At 35.4% G+C, this 22,233-nt stretch overlaps 1 long non-coding RNA gene across 17 annotated transcripts in view; it reads right to left on the bottom strand.

Moving 5' to 3' along the window:
* Positions 1–20,553, bottom strand: part of LOC106509498 (uncharacterized) — a 42,640-nt gene extending 22,087 nt beyond the window's left edge. For 6 of the 17 annotated variants that reach the window (XR_014838237.1, XR_014838241.1, XR_014838240.1 and 3 more), the window contains exons 1-4: positions 20,400–20,553; positions 10,027–10,103; positions 2,273–2,427; positions 1,370–1,469 (exon numbers count right to left, since the gene is read on the bottom strand). This is a non-coding gene — a long non-coding RNA (uncharacterized LOC106509498). Of the gene's footprint in view, positions 1–796; positions 1,470–1,501; positions 2,801–8,361; positions 8,493–10,026; positions 10,104–20,399 lie in introns of those variants that run through there. The other 11 variants (XR_014838251.1, XR_014838252.1, XR_014838250.1 and 8 more) reach the window with 7 other exon arrangements.
* Positions 20,554–22,233: the final 1,680 nt, after the last annotated feature.

The raw sequence follows: 22,233 nt of genomic DNA, 5'->3' as shown, positions 1-22,233 counted from the left end.
AAATCTTGAACGAGATGCAAATCTAGCTGTTCTCACTGTAAGGATAAGAAGTTCTTTCCCCCACTTTCTATTTATTCCATCCTCCAAATTCTGGCTCATGTGCTGATTCATTAAAACTCTACCAGCCATATTCATCAGCAGCCTCTTGTAAGCTCAGTGGGTTTCAGACTTTATCCTAGTGACTTCTTGACTTTTTTCTTTTTAACACCTTTGCTCATTTAGTCTTTTAAAAATATTCTATTTTTAAATATCTATCCTTAAGCTAGATTTCTTGCCTGATCTGCAGACCCTAAATTTATCTGCACACTAGACATCACAACTTAGATGTCTTACAAATATCTCTATGATTCAGTTATTAGAAACCGAATTCATCATCTCTCACTCACCCTGAATATGCTTTTCCTCCTGTGTCTCCCATTTGTCCATGATCATTTCCATTTCTTAAGCCAGAATTAAAGCATGATCTATGGCTTTTCCCTCTCCCTTAGCTCTATTATCCAATCAGTCATTAAATCCTGTTGATTCTATGTCTTTAGTAGCTCTTAAGCCCATCCTATTTCCACTCTTCTGCTACCACCTTAATGCTAAATCCCATAATATTTTGACTATTTTATGCAGCAATTTCCTACTTGGCCTTCCAGGTGGACAAGTGCATATTAAAATAAACTTTTATTTTTCTGAATTGACCAAATACATATGCTAGCATAGATAAAAGAAGACATGAGACATAGCTGTCAGACCACATAAAACATGGGAAGGGTAAAGTAAGACTTCAGGAGGAAGGCAGTGAAAGCACCAGTAAAGAATAGGAGCATTAAATTGAGGGGTGTGGTGGAGGGCTGCTAAATATGATTACCAGGGGTTACACAGAAAATGCCAAAGACTGAGGTAAGAACAGGAACATAGGATCTGCGACTATTGACACAAACAAGGTAACAGATACCAGGGAGCAGGGAGTGGCAGTAGCAGGATTTATAGAATTCTGTAGAATATCTTATTTCTTATATAGGCCACTTTTAATGGACCAGGTGCATACTTAATTGTTTCTGTACCATGGCATCTTAAAAGCTGTCATGTAACATCTTTCTTGAGATAAGTGGTCTCAAGAAGTGGGGGGTAAAATTCAAATGTATATTAAAGTGGGAGATTAGTGAATTGAGCCCTAAGTGGTCAGTAGAAAGGAAAGACTGAGTTTGGGGTAAAGGTAACATTTATATCTAATTATATGTCTTTTGTGTCCCCTCTATGTCACCTTCATTCTAGGATCTCGTAAGGCAAAAAACTTTGCCTTTAACCCGTATCTATCTGTCTCTGCTTATAATACCTGCTTAGGCTATACCAGTCTTCCCCACAGTGCACTTTTGCTTACTTGGAAACAGGATTCTGTACAGTTTGTTCTTGCCACTTGCCATTGTATTAGAGAAAGGGTTGACATGACAAATTGATCTTTGAATAGAACAGTAAACAACCTATAAAAATAATTAGTTACAGATCAATCATATGTATAGCAAAGAATGTCATTTTAGTTAAAATAGATACAAGGAACTTTGAATATTCTAAAATACTCCAACAACTTTCCTTGGACATGGATTGAAGTAATATTTTGTTTTCCAACCAATATCACTTTCTTGCAAATAATTTTCATTCTCTGGGTTAAAAAATTACCTTCTCTTAATTTTACATTTTACAAAAAATGTAGTGAAAGTAAATAAAATTGTTCATTGCCTTTCCAAATGTTACAGACCTATATAAATAAAAATTTGAAATCGTATTCCTTGCATAGCTGATAAATAAAAGCAATGAATAAAGTAGAATTTGCAGTTCTATTGATTCTTCCAATTTTATGAAATTTCACCTAAGGCGGGCAAAATAAACATGGAGAATTGCAAGGTCTGTTGAGCTCTTCATTTTGAAGTGCTAAATATTTTTATATCTTTTTTCTAACTATAGTCTCTGACTTTGTGGACTCTATTGTTCTCAGGGGTAACTCTGAGTGTTAGCTTTCCAAAGATGAGGAGTTAGGGAATGGATCATATGAAATGCTATATACTGAAGAGTAATTAATAATGATTATAATAGCTTTTAATTAATAAACCCATTCTAATTATAATTACTTGTAATAGTAAATTAGAAAATGACTTTATGTTAATGGATCAATAAGAGAAGTAGTGTCTTTTAGTTTGCAGAAAGGTGGGTATGTGTGAAGTTAATAGAGGGTAGAACTTGTTAAATCTGTCATCTAAATGGCTTGTCCATAGACATTTTCACATACCTTCTGAGAAGACAAGATTTTTTTTTTCTGGTAAGACTCCCAGTGCAAATGACTCAGTGCTGACAAAGTCTTACAGTATTTCCTCCAGATTATATGGCAGAACATCTCAAGGAGGAGCTTGTTGGCCTTAGATAATGATCTGATTTTCCTGTGTACTAATAAAGAGTATCTGCATCAGCATGGTGGTTGTGTCAGGACTTAAAGAGTATCAATTAACCACTAACTATTATGCCCGTGGCTGATATTGCTATAGCGTATTTGTTTCTAGTGTCCTACTGTTTCCAGTAAAACCATCTCACAAATATACTTCATAGTTTGCAAAGGATTTCATATATAACATTGGGCCCCGAAGAAAATCCAATGTGGATTGCTGCTGTGGCACAATGGATTAATGATCCAGCTTGTCTCTGTGGAGGCACCAGTTCAATTCCCGACCCAGCACAGTGGGTTAAGGATCCAGTGTTTGCCGTAGCTGTGTCATGTCATGGACAACTCGTGTTCCATCCCTGACTCAGGAAGTTCCATATGCTGTGGGTGTGGACAAAAAATAAAAAAGAAAGAAAGAAAAAATTCCGTTAAGATGGGTAGCTCAGATTTTTGCCATGATACAGCAATAAATAACATAGATGTCTGGAATGTGGCCACGTAGTATCATAAATGTGTTAAATTTCCCCTCAGTTAAGGAGTGTGGTAGGAATGAGAAGCTGATTGAGCATCTCATCTACAGGAAGCCACAGCTTAACACCAAGAGATGATTCCACAAAAAAAGACATCATCTTTTTCAGTGATCTTCTTCTCAATACCAAAAAGTCCTTTGTGATTTTCCAGCAAGAGCCCCCACTTCCAGGAACATAGGTATTGTTTTCTCTTTGAATTGTCTTCTAAGCAGCTTGGTTTAGATCCCTTTGAAGGGGAAGGAGGTATACTCATTGCACTAGAAGACATGGAATATGAGAAATCAGGTGAGGGGAGGTCATGATGGGGACTCTTAAAACCTTTAAGTTCATTTATCACTGAACTGGTCCAGGTTAAAGCTAACATTTTGTATAAAAGGCAACAAAAGAAAACAATCTCACAGACGCTATAGAAAGCAAGAGAGTTAATGTTGTATCTAAAGAGCTCTTTTAACCCTAAGAAATGGTCAAGAAATAGTGAAAGGACTTGCCTAAAGCAACTGCATGTTTAGGGGTAAGTTAACGTCTTGGTCCCTGACTGACAATAATAGCAGAAAAAAATCTTTGGCTACATAATGAAGTGAGAGGAAAGAAGGAAGGAGGGAGAAAAAAATACATGAAAAAAAAAAAGAGAGACATGGACAAAGAACAAAGCTGAACTTATTTTTTTTTCCTTTTTGAAAAAAATAACCATAAAGAAATAATAACCATAGAGATTATACATAGTTTTAAAATCCATGAGTTTACTACCAACATATGTTATAGTTTATGTTCAAGATCAATGGCACATTTTTCTTTTTGCATGTCTTATTTTGGAAAGCTAACTATGAGGCATGAGGATTGACCCTGGAAGAAAGATGGACACTGACTAAGATGTACCTAAGTCTCTAAATAGAAATATCTTCATTAATACATTTTTAATATTATGTGTTTAAATCAAAATAATACATCATCATATGACAAGATGGAAAAAAGTTTGCATTTCAGGTCATGTGAAATGTCTCTTTTTGCATTCAGTAATACATTTTACTTGCTGAATAGATTTCAGTTCCAATTTCATTGACATATGTTTGATAAACCTAAAGTTTTAAGCATGTTCTTTTTTTTTTTTTTGTCTTTTTGCTATTTTTTGGGCTGCTCCCGTGGCATATGGAGGTTCCCAGGCTAGGGGTCCAACCTACACCACAGCTCACGGCAACGCCGGATTGTTAACCCACTGAGCAAGGGCAGGGATCGAACCCGCAACCTCATTGTTCCTAGTTGGATTCATAGTAACCACTGCACCACGATGGGAACTCCTTAAGCATGTTCTTTAAGTAAAATGTCAATTTGCACATATATTCAATTTGCTTCCAGTCTTTTTTCACATATGTTTATTGACTTTTACCTTAATCCCAGAGGTTCTTAAAAATTATGTAGAGCTATTTTTCCTTCATCCCGGAGAGGGGTACTGATCTAACTCAAATTATGCATATAAAAATTTAGTTTAAGTAAATAAACACAACATTCACTATAGTAAAAATAGAACAATAAAAATAAAAGCCTGGAGTCAGCTCAGTCCCTTACTCTGTACAACACAAGTTACCTTGAAGGTAACTCGGTAATCCTCCATTCCAGAATAGAGGTGCAGATGGTAACTGCATCCTATTGTGTATTTTAATAATTTTTTTTTTTTTTTGCTGAAGCTAATTGAAATTGATCAACTCACATAGTGAGACCTACTTGAGATAAATATATTCAAGTAGTTTTTAAATTTTGCTAACAGTAGCCTCCAATTCCCCTCCTTACTCCATTTTTATCACACATGATAATAAAGAAAGGGGAGAGAAAATCTTTGGAGATATTATTATAAACAATTATATAATGGAAATGCTTGCTGGATGGATCCTATTGTCTCTAGAAAGCAGTATCTCTCATTTTACATCTACTTTGAACAATTGTCTGAAAGTATGCCGATACTGGCTTAGTCAACTGTCCTCTGTCACATGGTTTGTAGCACTGCTAGAGACAAAATCTGAAACTTGTGCTGCTCACCTCTTTCACAACTGTATCGATTTTTAAGAGGAAAAACATGGAAAATGATTTGAATTTAACCAGAGATCATAAACATCAGCAGGGAGATGAACAGAAAAATCTCATTCCCCAAATTCTTTATGGTCAGCTGCACATGGTCCCAATTACCTAGAGAATTCTAAAATACTGCTGAATTTTTTTTTTTTTTTTTTTTGGTTAACATTCTGATGGGTTCATGTATCCATTCTAACTGGTCTATTTATTTTTAACAGTTTTATTGAGGTAAAATTGATATATAACACACTGCTCTTTTATATTATACTTTTTAAACTTTTCTGGTATGTATTCACCCATGAAAACCATTACCACAAACCAATGAACATATCTATCACCCCCCAAAGTTTCTTCATGCTTCTGTAGTTCCTGCCTTCTGATCCTTCTACACAACTACTGATCTCCTCTCTGTCACTATGTATTAGTTTGAATTTCCTAGATTATTATATAACTAATTGGTACTCTTTTTTTTGGTCTTGCTTCTTTCACTCATCATTATTTTGTTGAGATTCTTCCATGTCATAAAACGTTATTAGTTGTTTGTTTTTTATATTGTTGAGTAATATTCCACTATTTGAATATACTACCATTTGCATATCTGTTCCCCTATTGATGTACAGTTGTCTAAGTTTTTAGGATTATTAGAGCTATGCAGGTTTGGACGTCAGATAGACATCTAACTATGACTGCATTTTGCCTACTTTTCTGAGCCTGTTTTACTAACATCTTTCATCATAATATGACAAAGCAACAATGTCTCATGATTGGTGAATTATTATACTTTTTAACTTTTTAAATTACACTGTTAAAAATTGGACTGGGTCTATATACTTTTAAAAATGGTCATCTCCATCAGTCAACAAGGTGTTTGGTTGAATTGAGTAATCAAGGTAGAGAAAATGGCTTATCTCAGAGCCTTGAGAATAAATATGGTTTTCTGCTGAGTTTCATTAATTCTTCCTTATTTGTTCCTTTGGTTCTATTTGTTGGAGGAAATTATCTAAAACTTAAGCATTATTAACTTTTTAAAAATAAAAATTATAGCTTTATATCTACAGCAAAATCAAAAGTAAAATGTATATTTCATTGGGGTAAACTTCCATTTTTATTTTAAAATTTTAAGAAGTATTCTAAAAACTAAGAAAGTAATTTTTTGAAATTTTAAAAATCTATTGATGTTATTTTTTCAACTGTTTGAAGGGTATGGGACAAAGATGGGGCAGTTTACTAATTTCATTGATTGGCACTATAGGAATATACTCAGATTTCACAGGTATAGCATTATTAATGCCCAATCCTGTAGCTTTTTTTCATGTAGAACTCCCACTGGGAATACCACAGGAGAAAGAAATGTAGGATGAAACCCGATTATTATAATTCACAAGACTAATTATGACTTTGAGTTTTCCTGGATAAGCTAATTCCTTCTGCACCCTGGGATCAGTAAGCACAAAAGTAGTCTCACAAGGATTTCACTGCATTTAACATTACATGTATTTATAAATAAATCCAGAGAAATTAAACCATATTTCATCTCTCCACTATTTTGTGTTTTGTTTTTAAAGTTATAAAAAATTTGAAATAAAAGAATAGTACAGGTGTAGTTTTACTAAAAGATAAAAATAAAAAATAAGGCACACACCAATCACATATTTTTTTTTTTTTGGCATTGACTCATTTGTTTTAAATGGACTGTTTATTTTTATTGGCATCACTGGTGAATAAGACTAAAGAGGGACATGGGAAAGCAAGGATTAAAGAGAACTTGAAAGAAAGGAGAAGCACAGACAAATAAGAGTTGGAAGGAAAAGAGAGAAAGAGGAGGACGGCTGGAAGATAAAAGAAGACTGGCAGGAGGGGCTCTGCTTAATTTTCTCTCTTTTTTTTGTGGAGAGCTTTGTGAGTGACAGAAAATGATTAGATATTCTTGAATGATGTGAAATCTGTGTTTGATTTTTTTTTTTTTTTGGTGTGACAAATCTCGCAAACAGTGATTCCAGAGTTTTTTATGATGCCACTATAAACAAATCCTTCCAACAGCCTTTTTTATTCCGTCACCCATTGTCCATCTGAGAGGGAGTTTCTTTGTGTACTGAGTAATTTCCATGTTGTGAGGTTCCTTGTCTTCAGTTACCTTCAGTTTTATGCTTTCGTCAGAAAACTCACATAGCAATTCAAAAAGGAAAACTCAAAGCAATATAGACTTTTGTGCCTTTTACAAAGAATTAGAGCTGTGTGCCCCTACCAATATAGCAATATATTATATAAGGTCAATACTCCTTTTCACATGCCTCTAATGCAGATGCATTTTGTGAGGTAGAATAGCAAACACTGAATCACTCTAGTAGAGATACACAAAACAAGTAATTATCGCTAGTTGCAGAAAAATAATTATGCAGTTGTGTGATGAAAACCAGTTTTTAACTGGGAGGAGAAATTCTACCAAAAAGGCATGTGGAAAGGCAAAATGTTGTGCTCTGGAAAATAAACCATTCTATAAAACTTCCTAATGCAGCTGTATCATCCAGAAGAGGTACCATACTTTTTTCTATAATAGCACATTTCATCCTTGATGTAATACACTATACTCATATACAAGGCACATATAATTACTGCTGTATTCTGTTGACTTTTCTGTCAAAGTGACTACTTTTTACAATTATCAATTCATCTAATGTTTTAGCAAGAATAGCCTTTACTGTCACTTAATTCTTACCAGGTAGTCCTTGATTATGATTCAATAGACACCTAGGATCGCTAGCAGTTCTTATTTTGAAGTCAGCTGTTACTATCGTAAATGTTACTACATATTCTCTGTGTCCAACATATATAAAAGAACATGTAGTATAGGGGGAAAATAGCCTGACAGGGCTTTATTTGTAACACAGCATACTTTCCTTTACATTATATAGGAAATCAATGAAATGTATACATTTCTGCAGAAGGTATTTATCTCAAATATCTGCAGTGAGTTCCCTCTGCTCTGACATCTCCCTAGCCTCTGTTGAGGCCAAGAGGATTTTGTTTCCTTACTGTTAAGCAGGGCTGTTCTGGGCTTTTGAACTAAATCCACCACATGAATGAACTTAGAGCAGAAACAGCAAGTACAGCTACATTTAGGCTTATATCAGCATTTCTGTTTAATGCATTTTAAAACTATATTTAAGTAATGTGGAGGTTATGACATGAAGTGACAAAACCCAAGCATGTGAGCTGGATGAAACTATCTTTAGCCAAGATTCCTGGGCCAACAGAGTGAAGTATATGGGCTAAAGAAAGGCTCAGCATTTCCTCTGAATTTTCAGGAGTGTGAAGGCCCTTTTTATGGTCTTAATATTAAACATATACCATAATGGTGTCTGTGGCCAGCAGACAAGCCTGTGAAGCTTGAGGAAGGTTCCATCCTAATCCTTTCAATTGCTTCTTGCTGCTCCATCCCCTGTTCCCAGCATTCCAGGTGCAAATGGGACTCCATAGCACTAAAAGTGAAAGAAGAAACAAACAAGGCTTCCTTTGGGGCAATTTCTGTGGTGGGGTTCAAGTGAAACATAACTTTTCTGAGAAAATCTCTGAAATTGGTTTGGCAGTTTGGGGCTAGAAAAGAATTGGTCAAGATAGAACTCTTGAAATTCTATTTTATAGTATGGTGACCAACACAAATGATAAATATATCTACATTTAGCACATCTGTATACATCTATCTATGTACTCTCATAAAATTTAGGAAACTTGGTGCACATACCAAGGGCTCTATATTCATTTTAGTGTATCCATTATTGCCAATATCTTTGGGGCACTTATCAGCTTTAAATCTATTTTTACCTCCTCATTTCCTAATCCATTCTAGAGTTTGATAGCAAATACAAATATTGATGTGATATCTATCACTGCTGTTAGTAATAAACTGCTGTATACCGGTATTTTAAATGTTTTGGTAGACAAATAGTTTCCCTCAGCAACTTTAATGATGTGGCATAGTCATAAATTCTCAAATTGGAGATATCGGGTTTTTATTAACACTAAACATTACTAAACATTTTCTGATTTTGCAAATTATTTTAAAAGAGTTAACGTTTTATTTTAAAACTTGGAAAAATATTTATTGCTAATCTCATATACTTTTTTAGCTTAGAGTATATTAGTGATTATTCTGGATATTTAATACTAATAATTGCTCTTTTTTAAAAGTTCATCTCTTATTGGGGGATTGAGTTTTAAATATAATGTTAAGATTAGTGTGATTGAGTACTTTGAATTCTTAAATATTCATTTTAACCACTTCTAACAAAATCTACACCGAATGCTTAAAACCATTGTCGGTTTTATTTTGTAAAATCTGCTTCAAAAATTAGTCTACCGCTGTGAATGAATTGCTTTTAATAGAGAGATGGAAAAGGAGGGGGGTGGAATTCAGGAGGAGAAAAATGTCAAGTGAATCAATATGATTAATTAAATTAAATGCGGATTCATAAAACTCATATTCATAGATTTACACAATATATTCACCTTGACATTAAAACACGTTTTGAAAATCCCTAAAAAAAGTCCCATGTACATGAAAACATATTCTATTTTTAAGAAAATTTTTGAAAACTTAACTATATAATAGAATTATAAAGCTTTATTGCCAGCCACTATACATTTCAATAGTTTTTGAAAAGAAAAACAGGAGCAATTTTAATTTGTAAAAGTTTTAAAGGAAATGATATATATTTTTGTTTCTTTCTGAAATGTTTATGCATAAGCCAATAGATAATCTTGACTATATAGTTTTTCTTGTTTTAAATGTGTACTACATTCATTTTGATGTTAATCCATTAGGCTTAGAACTCCTTGCTGCTCTTCTACTGGATAACTAATGTGTTAAACTTAGCAGGGCAAATATTTATAAAAACAAAAGTTATTTTTACTTTTATAAAAAAATTTCTGAAGTATGTAGAGGAAAGGCACTGGTTCTCAGGTTTCTGAAATATATATATATTTTTAAATTCAGGTAATATAAAAATAAAATACCTTAAACTGACTTGTAGAATTAGCGTCCATCCATGAATAATAAAAATGACAAGAGGGTCTTTAACATGGCACAACACCTAAAACAAGAGATTTGGAAAGAATAGTCAGGTTCAGACAGTACTTAATGGTGTGAATTGCATGTAAGTCAATTTAAGTTAAGAAAATTCGTAGTCTTTAGGTATTAATCATGAGTTATTTATGAATGCTTCTTCCCCAAAGTCTATTAATGTTATTGAGTTTCTCCCCCAATCCTGGTGTATTCCAAATTAGTATAAAGCCTTTTACTTCTGCTTTCAAAAATAGTACGTTATATTGCTTTCACAAAAACCCAGTCATAGCTTAAGCTGTTTTAACAAAGGACAATTTTTTCCCTTGTAAAAAAGGTTCCAAGATAAAGATTTTACATCGCAGAGAAAATGGAAGAAAATTGAGAGAATACTTTATTTCCTTTAGTAGCCTGCTATTGATGATGAAAAACAAGGCAACAAAAGTAATTGGTAAAACAAACCCCAAAGGAAGTTTCAAGTATTTCAAATAGGGGAATATTCTTAGTTGTAAATAGCTCAATTTTATCTCTAGAACCTAAAATATGTATCCCTGCCCCCCCCCATCTTGCATCCAATTTCAATACTTCAGCCTTATCAAAGTAAACAAGCTATTGTTAGAATAGAAAATCCAGCTAGGTTGGAGGGCTGCTGCCACTTCCCTCTCTTCCTAGCACAATCCGGTGCCAATAGCTTTTGGAAAAGGAAAGAAAGAAAGGTCCGCTACTGTGCTGTGTGGAAGTAAAGGGCCAGAGGGGCATCACTTCAATCTCTTGGCTCTGGTCCTTTCTCACTCTTGCATCTTCAGAGAAAAGAGATGCTCTTCATTCACAAAACAAAACAAGAAAATCTCTATAATTATTTTTGGCTCAGCTCCATTGAAATTCATTCTCCTGGAAGCATCCCTGTTTTAGATTAAAACAATGCTGAGAATATTCATTCTCTGCTCTTTTTCTTTCTCACTCACCACTCCTGCATGCTACCCCCCATCACTACTCCCTGCATCCCCCTCCCCACCATTTTTCTCTTGCTTTTTGATTTCTTAGTCTTGATTTCTCTTACTCTCTGTCCTTGTCTTTGGTTGAATTTTTTTTTCTCAGTCATACCAAAGTTATATCTCAGAGGTCTTTAACATCAATGCCCACAAGTGCCTACTCAAGGTCATCATGTTTAACGTCAAGTGTTCAAGTCTCATACTCTTCTCCAACCAGGAAATTTTCCCAACCTCATGTCCCTGATCATATCCTGTGGTTGCTGATTTGCAATCTGATGTTTCAAGCTTCAAAATAGATAACTTCTCATCTTATCCTATTCAGTAAAATTGGGAACAAAATTTATTTTCTCATTCCTCTAGACTTCTCCTCAATACCCAATCCTCAAAAGGTGGATACAATCTTCATTGTCTACAGAAGGTTGTAGCTATTGAATTCCAGTGGTAAAGCATGGAAAATTATTATTTTAAAAATCCATTAGTTAATCAATGACAAAATTTAGTACCTGAAACCACATACCTATTAAAAATGTTTTTTTCTATCACTAACTTTGATTTTTTTTCCTTAAGGCCAAACATTTTTCCATTTTCCTTTTTGTTAAGGAAAAAAATTCAGCAAAGGGAAAGTAGCATTTCTGCTCTAAATAATTTGTATGTGCATATTTGCGAAAGTTACTAATATGCTATGAAACATGGGATTCTCTTTCCTGAAATAGTGAATACATTTGAGCTTCCCATAAGGCAAGAATTTTACTTATGATATCTTATATTTTGTGGAATTCCATTTTCTTACACCTTTTCATTCTTGGTGAAAAAATTTCAGAGAAAGAGGTAGATCTGATACCTATTTTCATTATCATGAATGTGCCTATTTCTCACTTTCTAGTTGGAATAATTCATTTATGCTTGTTGCAAATTATTGGTTGTTAGCAATGCCATCCAACCTTCAAACCTATCACCTGTGGAATGTATATCCTGTTTAGGGGTGCATTTCCGCTCCTTGGAACAATGGATATTTTGTGTGGATATTGCAACCATATATAAGTAAGCCCTGGCCTTCCAGCACTATCTTGATGAACAAAGCAAAATCCTGATAGTTGCCCAGATGTGAACCATCTCTGGGATTTCCTGTCTGCCCAGTAACAGTACAACAATCTTGTAAGCTTTTATTTAAAGGAGTTTGGGAATTTATTTCTAGGACCTCACAAGATCCCTGATTATTGAACTCTGTTTGGTTTACCAAATAAAGAGAAGGAAGGAGGATAAAAAAGGAAAACCACACATATTGCCATTAATTACACTGTAAACATTTAATAAATATTCTTTCTTTCTCTCCTTTGCCCTTTTCAAAAGGAAAGGTGGTAATTTACATGTGCTCTGCCTCTTTCCTTTCATTGTTTTATTTCTTTTCTTTCTGGTTTTCTTTTACTTCTGTAGAAAAGAGGTGGACATGTTTGAGAAGATAGAAATGTTTACCTAGTGTGTTTTTTTCATAATTAAAAAAAACAGCCTAGGCACTTTCTACTTTGTCTTATGACCTTTGTTAAACCTCTAATTCTAGAAGCTGCATTTCGATTATAAAATAGTGTAAAGAGAATGCAGTAGGAATACACAACCCTTGATTCTCAGCCAAATGAGAGGAAATTTAACATCAATGTATGGTTGCAGGAATGGTCATGTTTGGGATCCATATGCATGTTCAACTCACACATTCAGGCAGTGCAATAAAGCAGGGAAAAAACAGCTGATACACAAAAGGGACCGTCTAGACAGTACCCCATCAGTCTGGCTAAATTTGGTGCTGGCATTCCCAATGGGATTGTAATATAATTGTTCTGGTGTCTGCGTTCATTCCCCCTGTCAAACACCATTCCAAGTATACATCCTTCTCCCCCCAACCCTATTTCTTCCATAAATATGAAGCCCAAACCCTGCCATGCTAAAGAGGGTATTAGATGGCCCAACCTTAAGAAAATGTTATAATTTAGCAAACTCATGTTATTTAATTCCTTTTTAAAAAATCCCCCTGTTACTTCCTAATTCCAAGTAGAATTAATTTCAGCCCAATTTTAATCATTTAAATTAGAATATGGAAAAATTTTAATGCAACTACAAATAACCTTGAAACAGCACTTCAGAGGAAAGCAAATAGGCCTTTTTACCCCTTTGTATTTATTAACCTCTGTTAGAAAATTTAACAGAAATCAGAGATGTGAAAGTGTAATGATGGACATGGATCATAAATTCTAATGAAGAAAAAGCTAATGAAAAAGTGTTAAGCAAAAGCACTGAAAAAATGCAAATTGTGTATTTTTTCCTTCTTGGGTTTAAAAGCCATATTTTTTTTCTCTCTAAACATCTTTTGAAATTTAAATTTCTGTTAATTTATATAGGAATTATATATTTTTGGCTTTTAAAAAAGAGAACCCAGAAATGTTTATCCACTGATTTGTAGTAACTGTCAATTAATATTTTAACAAATATTTTGGTTTAAGACATCAAGAAAATGAAAATCACTACTTAGAGAATAAAATAAATTAAAAAGCCCATCGTTAAAATGAATAATGAACAGATATTGACAAAAATGCTTATAATCTAAAAACTTTCACAACATTGAAATGAAAGCTGTCAGAATCCTTCATTTTAAGGAAAATGCAGATGTTAGGATTGGCGTATAATACAACAACTAGTTACACTTATTTTATGTTCTAAAGTGTCACCTCTGGGTATTGTTTAGATATTAAAATTGACCAAAATATCTCTTTTAAAAAATCTTTTATTCTTTTAACTCCAAGCAAAATTATCTTGAGAAATAGGTTGGGTTATTTGTTTTGTTTTATTAATGGTGGGTCTACATTTGTAATTCTTGTTTTGGAGGTTAATAATCCTTTCCTTGATGCTATAAACAGAAATTTGTCTCCCATCTCAGCAATTCTGAGATGCTAGATTATGATCCCAAGTAAGGGAAGAAAGTCTCCCCACCCACACCAGAGACCACTCTAACTAGAGCAAATTCAAAGAAAATACTTCAGACACTAGATCCTGGCTTTATCCAACTTCAGGAGGCTGAGACAAGCTCACCAACCAAAACAAGGCACACGAGAAATGGCTATTCCAGGAAGAAGCAAGGCACAGGGCCTCAACCAGCACAAAGACAGAGCACAATTGCACAGAAAATCACCACCAAAGGGATCAGGAAATATTCAGATAGGTTTAGAGATGTTTTAAAATTCTCACGTGGGAACGAAAGCTGAAAGATGATAAATATCTTTAATGTGGAAAAATGAGATTAAGACATTGTAGCCTTACATTTTTAATTTAAAAAAATAGTGATTTTTCTATTTTTCCCTTCCTCATATGAAACTGTTCTTCTGACTTTGCATGTGGGTACAAAAAAACACAGTCATTAAAAAAGACAACATAATAATATTGGAGCAGTGTCTGCCTGAAGCTGGGTGGTTTGCTTGTGATTGTTTTTTATTCACTTTATTTATTTATTTATTTTTTTACAAGATGGGCTGGTAGAAAGTGAAAGAAAGGCCTGCTGTAGGCCTCTTTGAGATGAAACAGTGTAGCAAAATCTGAGTTTTATACTTGGTTTCCAAACTATTGAAGAATATCCTATGAGACCTCTTAGGTCTTAACTGGATTAAAATGAATATATTTGTGCTCTGGCTCTTTTCAGCTAACTAATGTGCATGTGAATTGTTAGTGTGCGAGGGAGCGGGTGAGAGCAAGTATGTGTGAGACTGGGAGAGGATGCGGGCTCCAGGCTCAGGGTGACTGTGAAGGAGCGTGCAGGCTGGTGTGGGCTGCCTCCAAAGAGGGAGAGAAATGAAAATAAGCAGGCCCTGGGGTCTCTGCGTTTTGTCTTGTTGGGAGCCAGATGAGAAGCTGGGTTGGGAGATGAGGAGGGAGGAGAAGACTGGGGGTAAAGAGAGGGTGGAGAAGGAGGTGTGGCGCGTGTGTGTGTGTGTGTGTGTGTGTGTGTGTGTGGGCACGGCGGTTTCAGTTATGGCTGAGCCTTGGGTTTTTGTTTTGTCCGTTCTGGGCATAAACAGACTGGAATTTCAGGTTCAGGTTGGAGTGCATGCAGGGGAATCGTTGTCATTCTGAATTTCTTTTTCTGGCCCTTCACCATGGTTGCTGCTCAGAACATTATTGCTGCTACAGAGGGGGTTTAGGGGGAGCAGCAAGGGATGGGGGTCTGTCTGCAGCTGCCCCTCTCACACTTGAATAAAAGAACTTTTTTTTTCAGGGGTAGGGGAGCTGTGAATACCTTTCCCAATAAGAGATGAGGCATATTGAAAACTATATTAAATTACCCTGATTAACAATTTAGCCACGAACAGGGGAGCTTTGGGAGATCTCTATAGGCAGGACTGGGGGCTATTCATGCCAGCAGCTAAGAGGTCGAAAGGTTTCTGAAGTTCACAGGCTCAGAGCCTTTGTTATGCTAACAGACAATCTCAAATCAGCTGCCTAGTGGAGTGTGAAATATAAATGATTCCTTGAGAACTTCCAATAAGTTGTCACTCTTGCTCTCCAAATACCAGGACAGGCTGCTAATTTCTAGCAGGCCCTTTTGCAACATCGCTAGCCCTAAATGAATGCCTTTGTAGTTCAAATAATCTTTTCAAGGGAGCTGTCCTATCATCATAGCCCAAATGCATCTTGGTTTTGACTATTAAATGAAAATCAGGGCTCAGCAGTGCTTGACTTTTCCAAGCGGCCGATGTTTGGGAAGGGTGGTGGCAGCTCTCCTGCACAACAAGTTAGCACCCACTGCAGGAGGGCCTGGGGCATTAATAACAGCCGAGACCCTAGGAGCTACCCTAACTCTCACCCCCACTCCCTACTGGGAACAATGCTCCGGGAGAGATTTACGTGGCTTCCCTCAGGCTGGGCTACCTTCTTCTTTCAAGCTCACCAACATTTCTCTGATTTATGAACCCCTGTCCAAGGGGATGGCCAGCTGACCTGCTAGCATCTGACTGGTCACTTCGAAGCATCAACTTTGGAGATGGATATATTCATTCTTCAGGGCAGGAGAGGCCAAGGGGAAGAGGGCAAGGTGTGTGTTCAGGCCATGCCCCTGGTATCAAATGCCTGTGGATATTATTTTATCATTTGCCCATAAGAAGGATACAAACATGGCTTATGATCTTGGGTGTGACCTTTGAGTATGTCCAGATGGATAGAAAAAAAAAGGTCCAGGCTCTCTTTGTCTGAATTACAAAGCTTTTTAAGTAAGGATGACCACTCCCCATCCTAAAACCCAGACAAGTTGGGAGGAGTGAGAATGAGAACCTATCTGGGAGAGTGTGCCCAAATTAAACAATCTAGTAAGACATGACAAAGCTAATTTATACAAATAAAGAACACACAAAAAAGAGGGGGCAGAGACCAAGGGAAATTAGACATCCATCTGGATCACTCTTTACAAAGGGAGAGATAAAACATATACAGTAATAACTTGGATCCTAAAAATGTTGGTATTTCTGACTCCCTGTCCTCAACTTCTTTACTGAAATACAAAATGGTCCATGATATCACAGAAGTCTCTGGTTTTTCTAAATAGAGAAGGTTTGATTTTTTTGGCAAGGAATAGAAAAAAATCAAATGGACTGTACTTCATAATATATTCTTAGGTTAAGTTTATAAACATATAAATATATAGAAGCAATCTATTTTAATACACCATTAGATAACTTTATAAAGTTTGATAATACAGAAAAAGAAGGGCCTTAATTACCCTTTATCTTCTTCTTCTTCTCACAATGATTTATAAGTATTACTAACTACAATGATTTTAAAATATTACATCAAAAATGGTTGGGGGAGTTCATTTCATTGGTACAGAAACTGATTTAAGTAAACACTTTTTTCTGCCCTAGGTAAACTAAGACTTACAACTATATGTTAAAACATTAATTAAATATAAATAAGAATGGTGGTGTAATTTGCACCAGTTTTGAAATAATCAAACTCACATGTTTAAATCTTATTTTTTTTTTTTAAAGCCAGGATACAACATACAATGGTAAAGGACTCTGGGATTCAACTCAGAGAATTTAGCCGTCAGAATAGGAGAGTATTTAGGAATCAGATCATTATTTGTCTTTTAAATCCTTATTTATTTTGCCCAGTACAACAATCTGCTAATAATATTGGCTAGAAAAAAATTAGTTCAGTTTACCGACACTGAAGGAGTAAAAGTTTGTGGTTTCTTCTGCCAAATACCAGAATTAGGCAATGAGATTTCATTATTGATGCCCTCACACCCTTTTCAGAGGGACTTAGAATCCTGGTTACCTTTATTTCAGAGATAACAGAATGATTGGCTTCCGATACACATCTAATTACACAAAAATGAAGGCAACACTGATAACTAAAAGTTCAACAATTTCGACACAACTTGCTTAAATTTAACCTTTCATCCCCTTTCCATTTTAAAAAATTTAATATTAAACTGTAAGTATCTGCATGTTATTGATACATGCTGGACATTCAAAGGAGGAACACCTTCCCTATGCTTCCAAATACTTATTTTACCACTTCCAAGCGTCCTCTCTCTTTCCCGTCTTTAACACATCAAAACAGGGAAGAAAGCGCTTTTGTGTTATAACTACAGAGAAAACATTTGAGAATGTGTCAATGCTGTGAATACCAGCACCAGTTTGGGGGTTGGTTTGTTTTTCCCCCTGCCGTGGTATTTCTTTTCCCTTTGCTTTTGAGTCTTTAAACTCTGGCCACTTTGAGAAAAGCAATGGTTGAAATGAAAAGTTGGGACAAATTGCGTTAAACCTGTGTGTTGCCAGAATATGAGCATGATGAAAGCAGTGTTGGGACATTACAGAGCCAGAGCAGCTCTCGACACACAGAAAAATTAAAATAAAATAAAAAATAAATAAAAGCTGGTCTTTTCCATTCTTCCTTAAATACTTAAGATCTAAGAGAAAGGGAATTCCTGTTTTAAAAAAAAAAACAAAAACAAGTTTCTAGGGTTGCCATTGCTGCATAGTGGGGGTATCTGAATGTGTGTTTGTGTATGTGCATGTGAGTGTGTGTTTGGGGAGAAAAGAAAGAATGGGGGAGGAGGAAGGGCAGATAACTTTACTGACATATTAATTCTTTAGATAGCAGTAAATGAATGGTCCAGATAGACATTTGTTTCCCTTAATAGGTTTTGTACAGGTCTCTTACAAGCTGTGGCATATGCTTCATTTATATGTATATTTATTTAGAAGGATAGAGAATAATAGGTATACTTTGTCTATAGTCGCAGTTATTATTTAAAGTCCAAAGAGGGTACAACTTTTTTCTACTCCAAACACGGATACAAAGGTCTCTTGTACATGCCTCCTGCATTTTGCTGAAGGCCAATTAAAAATAAAGATAATATTCTAACTAGTGAGCCTTGGGAGGAGAAAGAAGGAGGCTAAAAGGCAAAATGCCTCCAAGATGGCTGCCTCTTCCTTCTTCCCCCTCCTCACTGCCTGTTTTCCACATAGAAATTAATGTAATATTTTGTTTGGAAATCACACTGTAGGTCGTTTGTAAATGAGGCAGTCTCTGAGGCACCAACATCTGCCTAGAACACTCTCATGATGCCATTGAGGTATGGAGGGAGATTAAAATGCAAACATTCAAATGTATTTAGATTTGTACAGTGACTGGACTCACACACATACACACTTGAATGTGTGAACAACACACACAGCTGTAAAAGGAATAAAAGGCTGAAATCCTCCTTAATTCTTAGGACAGAAGGGCAAAGGAGGGTGCCAGGCCACCACCTTCCTCCCCAAAGGTTCAAAAATGCACTGTTCATGGTCTGGATCCGATTTTTTAAAAAAGATATATCTTACTGATGACTCTCTCATTAGGCGGACTTCTGAAGTCTGGGGAGACAAGATTTCCATAAATTATCTCTCTAACTCATCTCATGCTGGTGCAAAATGCAAGGCTAAAATTGTTTTTTTTTTTTAATTTTTTGCATTTTAAAAAAGGACAGCCTGCTATGCCAACCAGCTTCCTAACATGTTAAAGGAATAAGAGCACTAGTAATTACTCCTATTAATTATAATAAATATATATTCTCAATAATAAAATCCCACCCATAAAGCTAAACTAAAATAATGCTGAGAATAAATAAAAGTATATTTGGGGATTTATAACGGCTTTATAGCAGGTTGCTATGTAGACTGGAGTGCACTAGGCATAGAACAAAGCAAATGGTTTAGTTCCTATAGGAAATATATTAAAAAGAAAAAAACCCACAACCCTTTATCTAAAAGCCATCAGGGACAAGCACTCAATACAAGTTAACAAGCAGGAACTGATAAGATAACATTTATATGAGGTCAGAAGTCAAATGCCAGTCAAAGGCTTTTAACCTCTTGGGTCATAAACAGGAATAGTTAAAAGTGAGAGGTAGTTATTTATCGGATTTTAAGGGTACCTGATCATTGCCAGAGAATCGCCGATGATGAAACTAATTAGGATTTATAGAAAAAGAACTTTGTAGCTTTTCAAAGAGAATTAACCTACAAACCCATAATTCTTCAATTGGTAGGGAGAAAAACAAATAAACAAAAATCCCCTCTTTTGGGGGGAAAATAAATCTCGCAATTTAAACAGATTTAGTAACAAAATATCAAACAGTAATTTATAGCTAATGTACATATTGATTAATATATGGTGAATGATATACCTTATAAATTCTGTATTAACAATCTAACAACAAAAATAAGCATCACATAATTTATTTCCAATTTTTGTTCTTTTTCTTTTACTCCCCTTTCAGACCTCCTAAGTTAGACAGACTATCACTCCGATAGCACAATACTTCTTGCTCTCAGAATGCCATCATTTATAAATTTAAAAAAATATGTATTCTAATAGCAATTATTTTAAAGCATCGAAATATCAAAACTGCTTAATTAAATTTTTATCTTAATCTATCCAGAGAAACAGATGTCTCTTCCTTTATTTGCTGTCAGAATATTTTCCTTTGTTTTGATTTTTGTCCTTTTTTGTCGTTTCTTAGGCTTCTATTCCAAACTCCCAAACAGTTCCTGATCCCAGAGTCCATGCTGGCTTATATTTTCAAAGCCTACCACCCCCTTTTTTCCCTTTTGCAATAAAAGAAAGCAGATCTAGGTATTTCTTTCTAGAGAGAGATAGAGGGATTGTTGTTAGGCCTGCTAAGGCCCACTGTTTCTTTAAACAGAGTCCACAATACACTAGGCGAACATTGTGGATTTAAAATGCTTTTAAATATTTATCAGAAGTATTTTATCATCATATTCAAATGACACCTGGAGTGCACTCACCTTTATTGACAATCTCTGTTCTGAAAGTCCATTTGCTTCCTTAAAGCCCCCCAAGCAGAACAAGGACTACCCGTTTTCATTCAGTTAATGTTTAGTAAAAAACCAAGCAACCTTAATCAGCATGCTGATTGCATCGTCAACTAACAAATAATTTACTACTCTGAGCATTGCATTCCATTAAAAGCTCATTAAATTTTCTGTTCTCCAATGGGAGGTTTAGCTTTTGAACTGCATGCTTTTGCTTCGAATGATCATTTATTCAATTTTTGCAAAATGTTGTGTTTTTTTTTTTTTTTTTCTTAAAGTATAGGTGAGCATTTCAATACCTATAAACTGCAGACACATGGAAACACAGCCCAGGGCTTGTGAATGTTCCATTTGATTTATAAACTCTGTTTAATAAAAATTCAACATAATCTCTTACACTTTTAGGAAATCCTGAAATCATTGGGTGTATCTGGGTGATGTATGACCCAAAATAGTCTCAGAAATATTAATACAGAATATGAAATATCAAATCCCTTTTTAAAGCTTAAATTATCCTTTTCTACATATTATAGCTATTGTTATTCTTATTATTTTTATCCTTATAAATAGCCATTCTCTACTGATTCAAAAAGGAACATGACATGACAAAGCCCTTACCGTATTTGATGCCAAACTTAATACCTTGGGTATGTGTATGGGGGGGGGGGAATTACTAAAAGAAATCCACGTTTTCTGGGGTTTGCCCATTTTTTTCTTTCCAACTCAGAATCCCCTGAATCATTTCCATTCCCAGACTTGTCTAGGAAAGTGTATATTTATTATTTTTAATTTAGGGAAATGTAGGAAAATCTCCAGCCCCCAAATTAACATGCATCTTTGGATTGCTAATTGTGCTCATTGCAAATTTGGGTCATTTTGCATGAGTGACTCTAATGTAGGGCTGAGATTGCCACGCAGCGCAGTGGATTCCTGATTCCCCACGCTAATCCTGAACTCGGTGATTGTGTCAGGTGCAGTTCTGTATGCTCTAGCAGCTGGCTCATCCTCATCAATGCAAATAAGGCAACTCCTACAATCAGAGCCTTGCGAGTGTGAGGCCTGATTGCTGAGGGCAGGCTAAAGCACTACACAGACTCTCACTTTCAAATCACGCTAAGTGACAAGACAACTGCAATGTCCCTCCAGTTCAAAATCAACCTTTTGAAAACAAAACAGGAAGAAGAGGATGGCTACAAAGAAGAGGAAAAAACCCAGTGTTTGGGAAATGGACTTGTTTAGATGGGCTTTATTTAGATACAGAGATAATGTAAAGTGCATTTCAGCAAATAATTCTTTAACTCCTATTCTGTGCAAGATACTTTGTTTCAAGGGCTGCAGGGGCTGCAAAGGTGAGGGAGACACAGTCCTTGCCTTCCAGGAACCCTACTATTTGATTGCAGAAAATTGTGAAGATTAAGATAATAACAGAATTCTTATTAAGGCACAGTCACCAAGATCTTAAATGAAAAACCACAGAACATATTTTTACAGGAACTATTTCAAGTTGGCATTATGGCATAGACATTAAAGGAAGGTGTTGGAAGCTTAGGGTTCAAATCCCAGCTTTGTCACTTACTAGCTCGAGTTAATTTACCTTTCTACAACCTTCATGTCATCCTCTGTGAAATGGTGGTGACACAAGTACCTCATAGGGATCTTAGATGGAACTGAGATTATGTACATAGCATACTTGCCACAGTGCTTGGCACATAGTAAGTGCTCAATAATGTCAGCTGTGATTATTACTATTTCCTCCTTAACATACGAAGAAGGGGGGAAGAGGGATCCAGAAACAGTCATGTGCTAC

This window comes from Sus scrofa, chromosome 2 (assembly GCF_054392235.1).
Source record: "Sus scrofa isolate SSC_HxYL_T2T_F1_AM1 chromosome 2, Sscrofa_HxYL_maternal_Yorkshire_Landrace_v2.0, whole genome shotgun sequence".
Taxonomy (NCBI): domain Eukaryota; kingdom Metazoa; phylum Chordata; class Mammalia; order Artiodactyla; family Suidae; genus Sus; species Sus scrofa.
The sequence above is the reverse complement of the archived record's forward strand: the minus strand, read 5'-3'. Positions and strand labels throughout refer to the sequence as shown.